The following is a 20169-nucleotide window of genomic DNA, read 5'->3' as shown; positions in this document are numbered from 1 at the left end:
GGCACTGGATAAATCATATTTTTACTAGGGATGAGCGCACTCGGATTTATGAAATCCGAGCCCACCCGAACGTTGCGGATCCGAGTCGGATCCGAGACAGATCCGGGTATTGGCGCCAAATTCAAAAGTGAAACTGAGGCTCTGACTCATAATCCCGTTGTCGGATCTCGCGATACTCGGATCCTATAAATTCCCCGCTAGTCGCCGCAATCTTCACTCGGGCATTGATCAGGGTAGAGGGAGGGTGTGTTAGGTGGTCCTCTGTGCTGTTTAGTTCTGTGCTGTTTAGTGCTGTGCTGTTTAGTGCTGTGCTGTTTAGTGCTGTGCTGTGCTGTGCTGTTTAGTGCTGTGCTGTGCTGTTTAGTGCTGTGCTGTGCTGTGCTGTGCTGTGCTGTGTTCTGCAGTATCAGTCCAGTGGTGCTGTGTGCTGTGCTCTGTCCTTCTGAGGTCAGTGGTGCTGCTGGGTCCTGTGCTGTGTCCTGTTCAGTCCAGTGGTGCTGTGTCCTGTGCTCTGTGCTTCTAAGGGCATAGTTATTTCCCCAATATTCCCCTGTGTTTAAAAAAATAAAAAAAAGTTTTTTTAAAAAATACCAAAAACTACTTTAATATTTTTTAATTACCACAAAATTTTCACAACCAATCCTGCAGTATAAGCCCATTGGTACTGCAATATTACCAAGTTCACACATTCAGCATTATAAGTCCATTGGTACTGCAATATTACCAAGTTCACACATTCTGCAGTATCAGTCCAGTGGTGCTGTGTCCTGTGCTCTGTCCTGCTGAGTTCCGTAGTGCTGCTGGGTCCTGTGCCGTGTCCTGTTCAGTCCAGTGGTGCTGTGTCCTGTGCTCTGTGCTTCTAAGGGCATAGTTATTTCCCCATTATTCCCAAGTTTTTAAAAAATAAAAAAAAAGTAAAAAAAAATTAAAAATTAAAAAAAAAAAAAAATATATAATAATTATAACCAAATTTGCAAAACCAATCCAGCATTATAAGTCCATTGGTACTGCAATATTACCAAGTTCACACATTCTGCAGTATCAGTCCAGTGGTGCTGTGTCCTGTGCTCTGTCCTGCTGAGTTCCGTAGTGCTGCTGGGTCCTGTGCCGTGTCCTGTTCAGTCCAGTGGTGCTGTGTCCTGTGCTCTGTGCTTCTAAGGGCATAGTTATTTCCCCATTATTCCCAAGTTTTTAAAAAATAAAAAAAAAGTAAAAAAAAATTAAAAATTAAAAAAAAAAATAAATATATAATAATTATAACCAAATTTGCAAAACCAATCCAGCATTATAAGTCCATTGGTACTGCAATATTACCAAGTTCACACATTCTGCAGTATCAGTCCAGTGGTGCTGTGTCCTGTGCTCTGTCCTGCTGAGTTCCGTAGTGCTGCTGGGTCCTGTGCCGTGTCCTGTTCAGTCCAGTGGTGCTGTGTCCTGTGCTCTGTGCTTCTAAGGGCATAGTTATTTCCCCACTATTCCCAAGTTTTTTAAAAATAAGAAAAAAGTAAAAAAAAATAAAAAATTTAAAAAAAAAATAAAAAATAATAATTATAACCAAATTTGCAAAACCAATCCAGCAGTATAAGTCCATTGGTACTGCAATATTACCAAGTTCACACATTCTGCAGTATCTTGTGCTACATATAATGGAGACCAAAAATTTGGAGGATAAAGTAGGGAAAGATCAAGACCCACTTCCTCCTAATGCTGAAGCTGCTGCCACTAGTCATGACATAGACGATGAAATGCCATCAACGTCGTCTTCCAAGCCCGATGCCCAATCTCGTAGTACCGGGCATGTAAAATCCAAAAAGCCCAAGTTAAGAAAAAGTAGCAAAAAGAGAAACTTAAAATCATCTGAGGAGAAACGTAAAGTTGCCAATATGCCATTTACGACACGGAGTGGCAAGGAACGGCTTAGGCCCTGGCCCGTGTTCATGACTAGTGGTTCAGCTTCACCCACGGATCTTAGCCCTCCTCCTCCTCCCCCCCCTACAAAAAATTGAAGAGAGTTATGCTGTCAGCAACAAAACAGCAAACAACTCTGCCTTCTAAAGAGAAATTATCACAAATCCCCAAGGCGAGTCCAAGGGTGTTGGTGGTTGTCAAGCCTGACCTTCCCATCACTGTACGGGAAGAGGTGGCTCGGGAGGAGGCTATTGATGATGTAGCTGGCGCTGTGGAGGAACTTGATGATGAGGATGGTGATGTGGTTATTGTAAATGAGGCACCAGGGGGGGAAACAGCTGATGTCCATGGGATGAAAAAGCCCATCGTCATGCCTGGTCAGAAGACCAAAAAATGCACCTCTTCGGTCTGGAGTTATTTTTATCCAAATCCAGACAACCAATGTATGGCAATATGTAGCTTATGTAAAGCTCAAATAAGCAGGGGTAAGGATCTTGCCCACCTAGGAACATCCTCCCTTATACGTCACCTGAATAACCTTCATAGTTCAGTGGTTAGTTCAGGAACTGGGGCTAGGACCCTCATCGGTACAGGGACACCTAAATCCCGTGGTCCAGTTGGATACACACCAGCAACACCCTCCTCGTCAACTTCCTCCACAATCTCCATCAGATTCAGTCCTGCAGCCCAAGTCAGCAGCCAGACTGAGTCCTCCTCAATACGGGATTCATCCGAGGAATCCTGCAGCGGTACGCCTACTACTGCCACTGCTGCTGTTGCTGCTGTTAGTCGGTCATCTTCCCAGAGGGGAAGTCGTAAGACCGCTAAGTCTTTCACCAAACAATTGACCGTCCAACAGTCGTTTGCCATGACCACCAAATACGATAGTAGTCACCCTATTGCAAAGCGTATAACTGCGGCTGTAACTGCAATGTTGGTGTTAGACGTGCGCCCGGTGTCCGCCATCAGTGGAGTGGGATTTAGAGGGTTGATGGAGGTATTGTGTCCCCGGTACCAAATCCCCTCGAGATTCCACTTCACTAGGCAGGCGATACCAAAAATGTACAGAGAAGTACGATCAAGTGTCCTCAGTGCTCTTAAAAATGCGGTTGTACCCACTGTCCACTTAACCACGGACATGTGGACAAGTGGTTCTGGGCAAACGAAGGACTATATGACTGTGACAGCCCACTGGGTAGATGCATCCCCTTCCGCAGCAACAGCAACAGCTGCATCAGTAGCAGCATCTACAAAATGGCTGCTCATGCAAAGGCAGGCAACATTGTGCATTACAGGCTTTAATAAGAGGCACAACGCTGACAACATATTAGAGAAAATGAGGGAAATTATCTCCCAGTGGCTTACCCCACTTAGACTCTCATGGGGATTTGTGGTGTCAGACAATGCCAGTAACATTGTGCGGGCATTAAATATGGGCAATTTCCAGCACGTCCCATGTTTTGCCCACACCATTAATTTGGTGGTGCAGCATTACCTCAAGAGTGACAGGGGTGTGCAGGAGATGCTTGCGGTGGCCCGCAAAATTGCTGGACACTTTCGGCATTCAGCCAGTGCCTACCGCAGACTAGAGGCACATCAAAAAAGCTTGAACCTGCCCTGCCATCACCTCAAACAAGAGGTTATGACGCGCTGGAACTCCACCCTCTATATGCTGCAGAGGATGGAGGAGCAGCAAAAGGCCATTCAGGCCTACACAGCCACCTACGACATAGGCAAAGGAGTGGGGATGCGCCTGAGTCAAGCGCAGTGGAGACTGATTTCCGTGTTGTGCAAGGTTCTGCAGCCATTTGAACTTGCCACACGAGAAATCAGTTCCGACACTGCCAGCTTGAGTCAGGTCATTCCCCTGATCAGGCTGTTGCAGAAGCAGCTGGAGAAAGTGAGGGAGGAGCTGGTAAGCCATTGCGATTACAGCAAGCATGTAGCTCTTGTGGATGTAGCCCTTCGTACGCTTTGCCAGGATCCGAGGGTGGTCACTCTTTTAAAGTCAGAGGAATACATTCTGGCCACCGTGCTCGATCCTCGGTTTAAAGCGTATGTTGTGTCTCTGTTTCCGGCGGACACAAGTCTACAGCGGTGCAAAGACCTGCTGGTCAGGAGATTGTCCTCTGAAGAGGACCGTGACATGCCAACAGCTCCACCCTCATTTTCTTCCACATCTATGGCTGCGAGGAAAAAGCTCAGTTTTCCCAAAAGAGGCACTGGCGGGGATGCTGATAACATCTGGTCCGGACTGAAGGACCTGCCAACCATTGCAGACATGTCTACTCTCGCTGCATTGGATGCTGTGACAATAGAAAAAATTGTGGATGATTACTTTGCTGACACCATCCAAGTAGACATGTCAGACAGTCCATATTGTTACTGGCAGGAAAAAAAGGCAGTTTGGAAGCCCCTGTACAAACTGGCTCTATTTTACCTGAGTTGTCCCCCCTCCAGTGTGTACTCGGAAAGAGTTTTTAGTGCAGCGGGGAACCTGGTCAGTGAGCGGCGAAGGAGGTTGCTTCCTCACAACGTTGAAAAAATGATGTTTATAAAAATGAATAATCAATTCCTCAATGAAGTACAGCACTGCCCTCCAGATACTACAGAGGGACCTGTGGTTGTGGAGTCCAGCGGGGACGAATTGATAATGTGTGATGAGGAGGAAGTACACACTGTAGGGGGAGAGGAATCAGAGGTTGAGGATGAGGACGACATCTTGCCTCAGTAGAGCCTGTTTAGTCTGTACAGGGAGAGATGAATAGCTTTTTTGGTGTGGGGGCCCAAACAAACCAATCATTTCAGTCAAAGTTGTTTGGTAGGCCCTGTCGCTGAAATGATTGGTTTGTTAAAGTGTGCATGTCCTATTTCAACAACATACCTCTCAACTGCAGCTCATCCCTCCTCTGCGGGGATAATGTCTCCTGTGCTCTGACACGTCACTCTGTGTACTCTCAGCCTCAGGATCTGACACTACAGCTACCATGCCTCTTGTAGCAGCCCTCACTCCAGGGCCTCTTCCATGTGCAGTGTCCCCCTCTCTCTTGGGTTCACTATAGTGGCATGGAGTTCTCCCCCTCATCCAGGGCACACATTCCTTGCCCTGGCTCAGTCACCACGCTCAGACTTCCAGGCAATGCTGGGGTAGCCTGGGAGCTTCCACCCCAGGTCCCCAGCTACAACTCTCCTCTCCTGTGTCTTCTCTCTCTTTCTGACACTTTAAAGATCGTGCCTTTAAATGAAAAAGTCAGTCTTCATTGCACGACTATGTGCAAGTGCAACAGGGACATTTTTTTGGGTTTACAAAGTCAAACAATAACACTTCGACCCTGTCTGTCTGGGGTCTCTCAATGACGAATTGTCTGTAGCATGTTTGGAGGAGGTATTGTGGCCCCGGTACCAAATTGTGTACCGGGGCCACCACACTACGCAGTCAAGATACTTGTTTGGTGGAATTCAGACCAGTTGAGGGTTTTATTATTATATTGTGTGGACCACTCTATCTATACCACACTACAACTCTATACCACTCTATTTCCTACTTTAATTCTATTTAATTCTATTTCCTACTTTAATTCTATTACTAATTAATTACCATAAAGAGGAACAAAATAAACCAATTTTACCAAAAGTATAATATGACTTAGACTTACAAACACTACACTTTAAAGATCGTGCCTTTAAATGAAAAAGTCAGTCTTCATTGCACGACTATGTGCAACAGGGACATTTTTTTGGGTTTACAAAGTCAAACAATAACACTTCGACCCTGTCTGTCTGGGGTCTCTCAATGACGAATTGTCTGTAGCATGTTTGGAGGAGGTATTGTGGCCCCGGTATCAAATTGGGTACCGGGGCCACCCCACTATGCAGTCCAGATACTTGTTTGGTGGAATTCCGACACGTGGAGGGTTTTTTAATTATATTGTGGCCTCGGTACCAAATTGTGTACCGGGGCCACCACACTACGCAGTCAAGATAGATAGATGCGTATTGCGTATCATAGATAAAGTACATTCAGTGGTGTGGGGCAAATTGAAAAATATTCCAAATGCACTGACATTATCAAAAACAAGAGGTTGTCACACGCTAAAACTCCAACATGTATATGATGGAGAGGATGGAGGAGCAGCCGTATGTGTAGTGTAATGCAGATCTGTTGAAGGTTTTTTATATATTTTATTGTGGTGCCCAGTGCCCACTCCTCTACGCAGTCCAGATACATTTATTGGTGCGAATCATAAAAGTTCAGGGTTTTTAATATATATTGTGGTGACCCACTCCTCTACGCAGTCCAGGTACATTTATTGGTGCGATTCATAAAAGTTCAGGGTTTTTAAGATATCTTGTGGTGACCCACTCCTATACGCAGTCCAGGTACATTTATTGGTGCGATTCATAAAAGTTCAGGGTTTTTAATAGATATTGTGGTGACCCACTCCTCTACGCAGTCCAGGTACATTTATTGGTGCGAATCATAAAAGTTCAGGGTTTTTAATATATCTTGTGGTGACCCACTCCTCTACGCAGTCCAGGTACATTTATTGGTGCGAATCATAAAAGTTCAGGGTTTTTAAGATATTGTGGTGACCCACTCCTCTACGCAGTCCAGGTACAATTATTGGTGCGAATCATAAAAGTTCAGGGTTTTTAAGATATTGTGGTGACCCACTCCTCTACGCAGTCCAGGTACAATTATTGGTGCGAATCATAAAAGTTCAGGGTTTTTAAGATATTGTGGTGACCCACTCCTCTACGCAGTCCAGGTACAATTATTGGTGCGAATCATAAAAGTTCAGGGTTTTTAATATATTGTGGTGACCCACTCCTCTACGCAGTCCAGGTACATTTATTGGTGCGATTCATAAAAGTTCAGGGTTTTTAATAGATATTGTGGTGACCCACTCCTCTACGCAGTCCAGGTACAATTATTGGTGCGAATCATAAAAGTTCAGGGTTTTTAAGATATTGTGGTGACCCACTCCTCTACGCAGTCCAGGTACAATTATTGGTGCGAATCATAAAAGTTCAGGGTTTTTAAGATATTGTGGTGACCCACTCCTCTACGCAGTCCAGGTACAATTATTGGTGCGAATCATAAAAGTTCAGGGTTTTTAAGATATTGTGGTGACCCACTCCTCTACGCAGTCCAGGTACAATTATTGGTGCGAATCATAAAAGTTCAGGGTTTTTAAGATATTGTGGTGACCCACTCCTCTACGCAGTCCAGGTACAATTATTGGTGCGAATCATAAAAGTTCAGGGTTTTTAAGATATTGTGGTGACCCACTCCTCTACGCAGTCCAGGTACAATTATTGGTGCGAATCATAAAAGTTCAGGGTTTTTAAGATATTGTGGTGACCCACTCCTCTACGCAGTCCAGGTACAATTATTGGTGCGAATCAGAAAAGTTCAGGGTTTTTAAGATATTGTGGTGACCCACTCCTCTACGCAGTCCAGGTACATTTATTGGTGCGAATCATAAAAGTTCAGGGTTTTTAAGATATTGTGGTGACCCACTCCTCTACGCAGTCCAGGTACATTTATTGGTGCGATTCATAAAAGTTCAGGGTTTTTAATAGATATTGTGGTGACCCACTCCTCTACGCAGTCCAGAAAGATACCTTGTTGCAACGTTTTGGACTAATAACTATATTGTGAGGTGTTCAGAATACACTGTAAATTAGTGGAAATGCTTGTTATTGAATGTTATTGAGGTTAATAATAGCCTAGGAGTGAAAATAAGCCCAAAAACTTGATTTTTAAACTTTTTATGTTTTTTTCAAAAAAAATCCGAATCCAATACCTTAAATCCGAACCGAGACCTTTCGTCAAGTGTTTTGCGAGACAAATCCGAACCTCAAAAATAACGAAAATCCGGATCCAAAACACAAAACACGAGACCTCAAAAGTCGCCGGTGCACATCCCTAATTTTTACGGCCTAAAGCGCATTACTGAAGCTTACCGCTGCTCCCATACACATCTATGGGGACAGCAGCACTAATCAATTTATTAAGCTGCGAAAAAGCTTTGTTTTTTGCAGCAAAGTAATGCCATCTCAGAATACCGTTACTGGTCTTTTACAATGGGATCCAGCTGAAGCCTCTCTGGCAACCCTGGATCCCTCACCTGTCGAAGTGCTAGGCACATGGGTTTAGTACTTCTTCCATTCCAATATCAACAAGATTTAGAGGAGGAGCAGGGTCCTCGCCGGCCTCCTGGAGCAGCCCCGGCATGATAAAGTACAGCAGTGTTTCATTATTCATCGCTGCAATTAACAGCGGTGCATATTGTTCGTCACTGCACAATATTAATAAATAGACCCCTATCTATTTTAAAAAAAAAAACAATGTCCCCTGTCTCTCAAGATTTATTTAATAACACCTCTTAAGATGTTTCTGCTTCTCTGCACATCTGGCTATTACTTTGCAGAGGCGGCTTCTGGGGGCAGAGAGGAGGAGTGTAGATTGAGGGGCGTAGGGCGAACCAATCAGATGCCAAGATGTTTTGCAGAGCACATCCAGTGAATGACCTACACTGCGTATAGGCGTCAGGTTAGTAACATAGGGCCTGATTCATTAAGGATCTCAAATGAAGAGGATACTCATTTCAGTCTCCTGGACAAAACCATGTTACAATGCAAGGGGTGCAAATAAGTGTTCTGTTTTACACATAAGTTAAATACTGACTGTTTTTTCATGTAACACACAAATATTTGATAGCTTATTTGTGCACTGAAATTTAAAGTTGATATTTGTGTGCTACATGAAAAGACAGTCAGTATTTAACTTATGTGCAAAACAGAAAACTAATTTGCACCCCTTGCATTGTAACATGGTTTTGTCCAGGAGACTGAAATGAGAATCCTCTTCATTTAAGAACCTTAATGAATCAGGCCCATAGTAACATAGTTGATGAGGTTGAAAAAAGACACCAGTCCATCAAGTTCAACCTATTTTGGATCTTCTGGAATCCTGCACTTATATTTGAAATTAATCCAGAGTAGGCAACCGCCCATCTGTTTCAATTTTGAAAATCCCCCCAGACTCAATATTGCAATCCAATTTTTACCCTATATCCACTACTATCCTTTATTTTAAATTAACGGTCGTATCCCTGGATACACCTTTCCGCTAAAAATTTGTCTAACCCTTTCTTAAACATATCTATTGAATCTGCCATCACAACCTTCCCTGGCAATGAATTCCATATCTTGACTGCCCTTACTGTAAAGAACCCCTTCCTTTGCTGGTTGTGAAATTTCCTCTCCTCTAACCTTAGGGGATGACCACGTGTCCTGTGTATGGTCCTTGGGGTAAAAAGTTCCCATGAAACCTCTCTGTATTGACCCCTAATGTATTTGTACATAGTAATCATATCTCCCCTTAGACGCCTCTTTTCTAAAGTAAACATGCCTAAACTGGCTAACCTTTCCTCATAACTTAATGACTCCATACCCTTTATCAATTTTGTCGCCCTTCTCTGAACCCTTTCTAGTTCCAAATTATCTTTTTTATAGAGTGGTGCCCAGAACTGTACTGCATATTCAAGATGAGGTCTTACCAACGATTTATACAGTGGCAAAATTACACTGTCTTCCCTTGCATCTATGCCCCTTTTTATGCATGCCAATACTTTGTTTGCCCTTGCAGCTGCTGCTTGACATTGAGCACTATTGCTAAGTCTACTGTCTACGAGCACTCCCAAATCCTTTTCCATTATAGATTCTCCCAAATTAATTCCATTTAATTTATAGATTGCGTTCTTGTTTTTGATCCCTGAATGCATAACCTTACATTTATCTGTGTTAAACCTCATATTCCATTTAGCCGCCCAATCCTCCAGTTTATTTAAGTCCCTCTGTAGAGAAGCTACATCTTGCTCTGATTTTATTACCTTACAGAGTTTAGTGTCATCTGCAAAAATAGAAACTTTACTCTCTAAACCATCACCAAGGTCATTAATAAATATATTAAAAAGGAGTGGTCCCAGCACGGAACCTTGAGGTACTCCACTTAAGACCTTTGACCAATTAGAAAATGTTCCATTTATCACAACTCTCTGTTCCCTATTCTCTAACCAGTTTTCGATCCAAGTACAAATTTTGATTTCTAGACCCAGTTCCCTTATTTTGTAAACCAACCTCTTGTGTGGCACTGTATCAAAGGCCTTTGCAAAATCTAAGTAGACCACATCTACTGTCCTGCCCTGGTCTAAGTTCCCACTAACTTCCTCGTAGAAACTAATTAGATTAGTTTGACATGACCTATCCCTCACAAATCCATGTTGATTCCCACTAATAATTTTATTGCATACCAAGTAATCCTGAATACTGTCCCTTAAAATACCTTCCAGTAGTTTCCCCACTATTGATGTCAGGCTTACAGGTCTATAATTCTCTGGTTGTGATCTCGTCCCCTTTTTAAACAACGGCACCACATCTGCTATTCGCCAATCCCTTGGTACTGAGCCTGATGAGATTGAATCTCTGAAAATTAAGAATAGCGGTCTAGCTATTTCCGAGTTTAACTCCATAAGGACCCTTGGGTGTATGCCATCTGGACCTGGAGCTTTATTTATCTTAATATTCTTCAGTCACCTTTGGACTTCTTCCTCTGACAACCAAGTATTAATTAATGGCATGGTTTCATTTCCATTTTTATGTATTACTCCTGCCATTTGTTCCTCTCTGGTAAATACTGAAGAAAAGAACGTATTTAATATCTCTGCTTTTTCCTTAGTATCATTTATCAATTCACCCATCTCACTTCTTAGGGGTCCTATATTATCTTTTTTAATCCTTTTGGCATTTATATACTTAAAAAACTTTTTGGGGTTTGTCTTACTTTCTTTTGCAACGTGCCTTTCATTTTCTAATTTAGCCAAACTAATTTCCTTTTTGCATGTTTTATTACATTCCTTGTACCTACGGAAGGACTCCTCTGACCCTTCAGACTTAAACAATTTAAATGCACGCTTCTTCCTTTGCATTTCTTCCCTTACCTTTTTATTTAGCCACATTGGTTTAGACTTAATTATTTTACATTTATTTCCCATAGGAATGACTTTATACGTGTATGTTTCCAACAACATTTTAAAGACAGCCCACATTTCTTCCGTATTTTTTCCTTCAAAGGCTTTGTCCCAGTCTATGCTCTTTATAGACTCCTTTAGCATATTAAAATTTGCCTTTTTAAAGTTTAAAGTCCTAGTTGATCCCTTATACTGTTGTTTCTGGAAACTAATTTCAAATGAGACCATATTATGATCACTGTTTCCCAAGGGCTCCTTTACTTGAATATTTGATATTACGTCTACATTGTTTGTTATTACTAGGTCCAGTATAGTCCGGTTCCTAGTTGGTTCCTCAACTAATTGGGACATGTAATGGTCTTTTAGCGTGCTCAGAAACCTATTTCCCCTAGCTGTACCGCAGGTCTCAGTACTCCAATCAATGTCCGGATAATTAAAATCCCCCATAATTAAAATTTGACCTAGTTGTGTAGCCTTTTCAATTTGCTGTAGAAGTTGGGCTTCCTCAATCGTACTAATATCTGGCGGTTTATAGCATATCCCTATCAGAAACTTCTCTGAACTTTTTCCTCCGCTGGATATTTCCACCCACAATGCCTCTATATTATCACCAATATTCTCCTATATAACTTCCTGAATACTTGGTTTTAATTCTGGCTTAATATAAAGACATACTCCTCCTCCCCTTTTATTTACCCTATCCCTCCTGAAGAGAGAATAGCCTTCCAAGTTGACTGCCCAGTCATGTGTATCATCCCACCAGGTCTCAGTAATACCTATAATATCATACTGCTCATTCATTGCTACTAGTTCTAACTCCCCCATTTTACCTGTCAGACTTAAGTGTATGCTTGCAAATGCAAGAAGCCTATTGCCTCCCTTAGGTATTTATTTTTGCTTTAAAAAGGGCCGCTCCTTATCGGCTATGCTTCCCTTTCCCCCCTCTCCACCCCCTTTACTCTTGTTAAATTCCTCCTTACTACTCTCAATGTCTATCCCATAAATACTTGCTTGCCCCTCCCCCCCGGAGCCTAGTTTAAAATCTCCTCCAACCTTCTAACCATCCTCTCCCCTAGCACTGCAGCCCCCTCCTCATTCAGGTGCAATCCATCACGACAATAAAGATGGCAACTGACCGAGAAATCAGCCCAGTGCTCTAAGAATCCAAAACCCTCCTTCCTACACCAATCTTTTAGCCACGCATTAACCTCCCTAATCTCCCGCTGCCTCCCTGGACTAGCGCGTGGCACAGGTAGTATTTCCGAAAATACTACCTTGGATGTCCTTGCCTTAAGTTTGCGACCTATGTCCCTGAAATCATTCTTTAGGACACCCCTTCTTCCTCTAACTCGGTCATTGGTGCCAACATGCACCAAAACCGCTGGGTCATTCCCAGCCCCTCCCAGCAATCTGTCCATCTGATCCGCAATATGCCGAGCCCGAGCACCCGGGAGACAACACACTGTTCGGCATGCACGGTCCCGGTAACAGATTGCCCTATCTACCTTCCTAATAATTGAATCCCCTACCACCACAATCTGCCTGGGTCCCTGAGTAACTTTGGTCCCCTCTGTGCTGGAGAGACCATTACCCTGGTTGCTAGAGGAAGCAGTGTCATCCAACTCTACCAATTCTGAACTGCCTTCCACAGTATCTTCATCCAATCTGGCAAATCTGCTGGGATTGCCTAGCTCAGAACTGGCCTGCCTCTTCCTCCCTCTGCTACCCCTAGTAACTGTTACCCAGCTGCCTACCTGTGCATCCTCCTCTGTCTCTGCTCCACCCTGCTCAGATAACGCATCAACGGTGAGCTGTAAACTCTGCTCCAGGTTGGCAATGTCTCTCAATGTTGCAATGGTCTGCTTTAGATCAGTTACCTGGGCTTCCAAAGAGACCAATTGCTCACATTTCTCACAGAGGTATAAACCTTGGAACACTTGCTCCAAGTGTGCATACATATGACAAGATATGCATTGAGTGAGATCATCAAGCCTGCTACTACTCATCTTATTATGGCTAACCTAACTTCTTATAGCCTACAGTGAACTTTAGTACTAGCCTTTCCTAGCCACTTACCAGATTAAACCCCTTCCTGGATTCAACTCCTTACTGGAACCAACTCCACACTTTAAACAAAAACAGCACTTGAAATCAAAAAAGCAGTGAAATCACAAGCTCCAGGTTCTGTTTTAATAAGCATTTTATAAGCTCTTTAGTTTAATATTATTTGGCTCTGCGTGCCAATGATATCATCACTGAACCTGCCTTAATCCCACAGTCACTTCTCCATCGCCGGTCTTACAGGAATGGCTGATGTCTCTTATCTAATTAGCGTTCCAAGTGTACTTACAGTGTGTCATAAATATAATATTTATCTCTAGTCATTTTTATTGAGGTTTTAGGTCCTCTGTGGCAATTTCTACATCCTGCGTAATATCCTAATGAAAGTGATTGTTTGTTTTTTAGTTAGTAACATTTGTCGATAACATATGGTCTGGGAACACTCAGCAAATATGAGGCTTTTAATAGTAAACAGGAGTGACGGTTGGAGAGCAGATGCTGTCATGCGGAGCGCAGAGCATTTTTCTTCACGCTCTGCAAAGAATATCTATCACTTTGCTGACATTTCCCATGCCTGGGAGAAGCAAAGGTGTAAATAATTAGAGCTGAAGAAACAATGCAAATTTTGCTTTATTATCATCTTTAAAAAAGTATTTAGCGGATGTGACCTGGTGTCTAACTCATGGTATCAGTATCAGCAGCCAGAATCTAGCACCAGTGCTGGGAGAGCCGTATATCCAGACAGACATAAATAAATTAGAAACTGCAGGAAAAAGGATTATCCGAAACCTTTGTATTGCAGTCTACAGACACAATGAGAGGTGGAAGTGTGAGATTGTGTAGTATAGGAATCCAACTTTAAAGGGATAGTAGAATTTGAATGTGCCCTTTTTGTGATGCACACACGGACAACTTGTTGCTGTATTAAATGGTGCTATTATTCTTTTATTGTAACATCACAAGAAACAGATAAAGAGTACACTTTCCATCAGGATGACACCAGGAAACATAACACTGACTAGACTTAGTCTTCCTGTCTAGATACCGGCCACTGTCTGGCATCGATCACACTGCACAAGTGCACAGTTCAGTTTTATATAATTGATGCTCCTCCCACAGTCCTAGATTGATGGGCAAGTGACTCTCCCACCTTGCCTTTAAAAGGGAATTCTCTGCAGGTGCTCGGTAATTACTCTTCACTGTAGACAAACCCTGTCAGCTTTGCTGTTAGCTGTGGAAAAGACACTTTTAATCCCTTTTCAATGCATGCAATTTAAATCCCACTTTATACTTTTACTTTGTCACACAAACACAAAGGGGAGAAAGACTAACTATATATAATATTGAAATATACACTAACCAGGTTAAGAGTTTTAACCACACCTTTCTACTTAGTTTGTTTTATGTCATCTTTATTTAACATTTATCACTTACCGCACAGAAATAAATAAATGATTTTAATTGCATTTAATAACAATCATAATTTTTATTGAATATAATAGTAAATATCTTCGCTTCTTACAAGCACCTGAAACTTTTATTCACATAGAATCTCATGTAGAATTGGATGCAGGTATAAATATATAGAGCAAAATACAACTTTTACGACTTTGCATGCCCACAATAAAGATGTACGCTTGAGTCTGCATGCAGAGTCTGCCACATCTTGTGTATACGACTCCTTACGCTCATAAAGGTGGATGGGGGGAGGCAAGGGGCGTGCAACTGTAGACAAAGTACAATAAGGTCTAGTTCAAATAAATGCGACCATTGTAGACCTGGACACAGATACCGATACACCTGAAAGGAAACGTATTTGTTGAGGGTGTTCTACCCCTGGGGTCATTTATGAACAGATAATGATGACGATCGTTTGAGATGCATCCATCTCAGCATACTATGAAGAATGTGTCTGTATTTCAAATCACATTCAACTCTACATGAGGCTCTTAGCTACATGATGACCCTCCCTCTCTCCCAATGCCTGTTGTCACCTTGCTCGCCTCTCTCTCCACTGGTATCTTCCCTTCGGCCTTCAAGCATGCTCTCATTTCCCCTATTCTCAAGAAATCCTCCCTTGACCTATCCTCTCTCTCCAACTATCGCCCCATATCTCTGCTTCCCTTTGCTTTTAAAATTCTGGAATGACTTGTCTTCAAATCGTCTGACCCACTTTCTCTGTTCTTGACCCTCTCCAGTCTTGCTTCCATCCCTTTCACTCAACTGAAATTGCCCTCTCTAAAGTAACAAATGACTTACTCTCAGCTAAGTCCAAAGGTCATTTCTCCCTTCACATACTCCTCGAAATCTTTGCTGCCTTTGCCACCGTTGATCATTCTCTTCTCTTTACCACCCTACACTACCGAGGTCTTCATGAAACAGTTCTTTCCTGGTTTGCCTCCTACCTCTCTGGCCGCTGTTTTTAGCATCTCTGCTCCCCCCCTTCCTCTTTCTATTAGAGTCCCCCAAGGCTCTGTCCTTGGCCCTCTGCTCTTCCCTCTCTACACCACTTGTCTCTGTGAACTTATTCAATCATCTATCTTTAATCCTGACCTCTCTCCTGCCTTCCTAACCCAAGTATCTAGCTGTCTTTTGGCTGTAACTACCTGGATATTACAGCGCTTCCTCAATCTCAACATCTCCAAAACCAGGCTCATCATCTTTCCTTCTACCAATGTTGCTATTCCTCCTAATATCTCCCTCTTGGTTGACAACATAACTCTCTCTCTTGTCACCCAAGCCTGTTACTATAGACTTTGACTCTGCCCTCAGCTTTACCCCTCATATCCAGTCTCTCTCCAAATCCTGCCACTTCCTTCTCCGTAAAATCATAAAAATCTGTCCCTTCCTCTCTCAGGAAGCAACCAAAATCCTGGTCCATTCACTCATTGTTTCTCGTCTCGATTATTGCAACCTCCTTCTCATTGGCCTTCCTCGCACATTTCTAACCTTCAGTCCATACAGAATTCTGTGGCTAGCCTCATCTTCCTCTCCTGTTGCTCCTCCTCTGCTACTCCTCTGTGTATATCCCTTCATTGGCTCCCTATCTATACATCTCTGATCTTGTTTCGAGGTACATACCAACCTGCCCACTCCGCTCTGCTTCTGACCTCCACCTCAATTCACTTCTAATTACCTCCTCCCATGCGCACCTCCAAGACCTTTACCCGGATGTCCCCATTCTTTGGAACTCCATACCCTGCTTCACTCAACTCTCCTCCAACCTTCAATCCTTCAAACGTTCAACTCCACGTTTAAAGCTCACCTATCCTACCACCTCCTGACCATGTCATTCATCACCTCCTCTCCATTTTCTTCCAGTTGTTACTATTGTCTCTCACCACCCATCCCTTTAGAATGTAAGTTCTCGCAGGGAGCATCCTCTCTACCTGTGTCCCATGTCTGTCTACTGTCTGACTCCCTCGTATGTCCTGCTATGTCATTTGCTGCACTCCTTGTGAGTCTTCCTAGCATTACTCATCTGTGCTACTTATGTGTATAACCTCATATATTTGTTACTTGCTTCTGTATCCGGCACTATGGAATCTGTGACTCCTTATAAATAAATAATAATAGCTCTGACTGTTTATAGTAGCGCTGTTATAAGACGCAATTTGTTATATTAGGGTTATTGGTCCTTTTAGAATTAATAGTCCTGTCAGCCCTCCATCACCACGTCCTGACCTAGTAATCACAATATCATCACCGGGGTCCTTTTCTTTCCTTTTATAGCTTTGATGGTTGAAACAAATTTGAGCATTTATTTTACACAGAAGGAGCGGAATGTGCCGCTACCTGCACCCTTGGGGCGTCCTCATTTGTTATAAAGTTCACAGCTGCCATGCAGGGAAAATACAACTGGGTGCACTGATCTGCTGCTGATGAAATGGATGTGCTGGCAGGCACCAGCTGTTGAACTCTATCCAGCTGATCAGACTTTGTATTTTTCCGGAAGGGTATAGCTTAGAATAGAGCGCAATTCTCTGTATCCAGTGTTCCTTATCTCACAATGAAATAATGCTCAGTTACATATATTTGTTGGCATATGCCAATCACATTCCTTGTGCCTGGACGTGGCATACAGGTGGAGGAGACCGCTGCAGAGGTTATTTACGGTCAAGCATAATACTGTCTTTAAAAGAAATAGAGAGATTTACACTAATTATAATGTATTTGCTTATTTTTTTGTAACCTTGTATGTCTTATGGTTCGTGTACATGTATTTCTCCATGTAGAACTCTGGGATCAGCCATCCTGCTCTAGCTAAGTTTGTCCCGTCAAGCTCTTGTAGGTGACCAGCAAACAGGTGGCCCTGCACATGCAGGTTTATTAACAGCAAAGTACTTGTAGTCCAGACCCATAAGGTGGTGTAACAGAGTATAGTTACCATTGTTGTAATAAATCGGCAATAGACCATCTCTCTAGGTGACAATAAATGTGGTAGCTTTAAGTTACATCTTCCAACTTCACGCTCCAGCACAGTCCACTTGGTCATGTTTGGCAATTCTTGACACAAGAACTGACATTCTTGCTTAGTGGGACTGTGTCTCTACCTTACCTGCCCTGTGCAGTTCACACCAACAGCATTGAGTACCGGTTTGCCGCCTGACATCCCCATCTACAATCGAGACATCAGCAGGTGTAATCTTGGACCTGACGAATGTCTCTCTGAGCGACCACTCACACTCATACTACTTAAATCATAGACGGGACAGAGTAACAGCCTTCAGGCCTGGTGGTATTCTTGAGTTCACTTTGGTAACTCCATGCATTATTATCAGCTTTACATGTAATATTTATTGAAGGACTACTGCAACTTTATCAAGCATGGAGTTAAAATGCCTCATTTTCAACTTCACACTTTTATATAGGTGGGGGTCGCACTTAGTACAACAGAGTCACCACACCTAAGAACTTATTTAAAATAATGGGGAGGGGGTGTAACAGAGATACCCTCCCCTCCTTTATTATCAACAATACTTTCCCCAGCCTGAAGTCAACGACTGAGTGGCTTTGTAGAGGTCCAAAATGCATATAGCTAATGAGAAATAGCTCCTTCCAGTTTGCAGGGACATATTTGGTCATGTTCAAGTGTTTGCATCCAGCAGCCTGTACAATGCATCTCTGTGACACTGGAGAGAGCTATTCAGTCACTTAAGCCTATGAAGCTTTAGCTTTCTGTGCACTCCCCCTCCTTTACATCCCAATGCTAAAGTGATTTAAGATAAAGAAGCTCTGTCACCGTAAAAAGCTTTTCAGCAAACTGGTAGGGCAAGCAACATACTGGACATATTTAGTTATGTAGAAACACCAATTTAGTTACAGTGTAAGTTATCAGTAGTACCCAAACTGTAATATGTACGTTAATGCTCAAAGGTCCGATAACGCAATAGTTGGTCTAAGTGCTCTTACTGAGCACCTGTTATCTACAGACAATGGTGACAGACATGAATATGGGCTTAACCATGAGACTGCACTTACCAATTCACTAGGAACTAGTCACATTACTAAGCGACTTGTGTTTGTGACCAGAATAGAATAACAATGAAGGAGGACTAAAAATAATGTACTTTTTATGTGAATGAATCCAAACATTTTATAAGCACAGCACACATCGGCAAACTGAGGGGGGGGGGGTTTCATAGTGCCTGGAAACCCCTCTCCAAGCCTGGGGCACTGTATAATTGAGGTGGCTGGATCCTGCTCCTGCTTCAAACAGCTCTGCTTGAAAAGGGAGAGCTGCGTGCACCTAACAGTAGTGCACGCAGCATTGCCTATGTATATTATGGGGATAGGAAGAGTTGGAGAGCAGCCAAGCACTGTCTAAAATTATAGCCACGCCCCCATGCATGCTGGTCACGCCCACTGGCAGCGTGGTGTCGAAACCCCCCTCTACAAATCCTGCGTTTGCCCCTGGCACATGTCTGTTTGCTGAAACAATGGGGTGTACCTCCCAACATTTGGAGTTGAGGAATTGGGACTGTGAGGGCATGGGTAGCATCAACGCTAGGGGTGTGACCGCGTCATGATGGGGGTGTGCCACATCACCTAGGGGCGTGTCTAGAATTTCTCATCCACTCCCATAAATAGAGAGCTGCATCGCTGTGCTAATCCCTGACTGGTGTTTGCGGCACCTACTCACTGCGTTGAGTGGAACACACCTCCCAACAGTCCCGGCAGTTAGGACAAGGTCCTGATTGCCGGTTTGGCGGGATAGCTGGAAAATATGCTGTGAAGGACAATATTCAAGTGAGAGGACTTTCATTTTAAGACCTACCTTAGATCGTACTAAAGGGACTGATAAGCAACTTATGGCAAGTTCTTGCTTGCCTTGACTATTTTTGAGGATGGATTTAGAACTTTATAAAACTTGATACCAATCAGGCCTATTGAACAAAGTTTCTTGAAAAACTAATACATCTTGAATGTATCGAGTGTGGAACAGGCCATTTCGTAAAGGTGCAAATTTCTGGCAATACAATCTTCTAGTTCAACTGTTTCTTCATCTTTAGTGAAATTTATAGTCTGGAGCTGGGACAATGATATTCAATCCATTCTGCAGCATGTTGTGGTTGGATTGGGAACACTTAAGGTCAAATTCTGCTGGTAAAATTTGCAAAATTTGTTGGCCAATAATTAAATGAGGCAAGCCTTATGGGACATTTTTGCAAAGTTTAAATGTAAGTAAATACAATTTGGAGCCATCAAATATAGAATTAAATAGCTTACATTTGAAATTGTTCTAAATCACTAATATAATTTGCAGCAATAACACAGAAAGGATCATTTGGCAACCAGGATTCACAAAAGTGTAGTTAATTAAGGTGGACCAGTATTTCAAAATGTTGCATGGATTTGTATGGCAAATGCATTGTGAGTGAATTTTGCATGGACAGATGAGAGGGTGTCGGTGGATGTGTGGGCATTCCTCACTGCTACAGGATAGGTGCCATCATGCGCTGGATTATGTCCCACAAAAACTAAATATCTACTATAATACTGGGATTTTTACCCATACAAGTGAACCTGAAACTTACGCAGTAATCAGTACATTCCATACCAATGTCAATAAGCCGCAAGGGCCAGTGTGCTTTTCAGTTCCACCTTCAAAACTGCAATGATCATTTACATTCGAAGCAAAGGTGGGTCATGAACTTGCACA

The 20169-nt window shown here is 42.8% G+C and overlaps 1 protein-coding gene across 22 annotated transcripts in view; it reads left to right on the top strand.

Annotated features, from left to right (window-relative positions):
* The window catches only part of CADPS (calcium dependent secretion activator), a 395853-nt gene that overhangs the window by 195265 nt on the left and 180419 nt on the right, over window positions 1-20169 (top strand). The window lies entirely within an intron of this gene.

Source organism: Mixophyes fleayi, chromosome 8, assembly GCF_038048845.1.
Source record: "Mixophyes fleayi isolate aMixFle1 chromosome 8, aMixFle1.hap1, whole genome shotgun sequence".
Taxonomy (NCBI): Eukaryota; Metazoa; Chordata; class Amphibia; order Anura; family Limnodynastidae; genus Mixophyes; species Mixophyes fleayi.
Note: the sequence above shows the minus strand (reverse complement) of the source record. Positions and strands in the feature narration are given on the sequence as shown.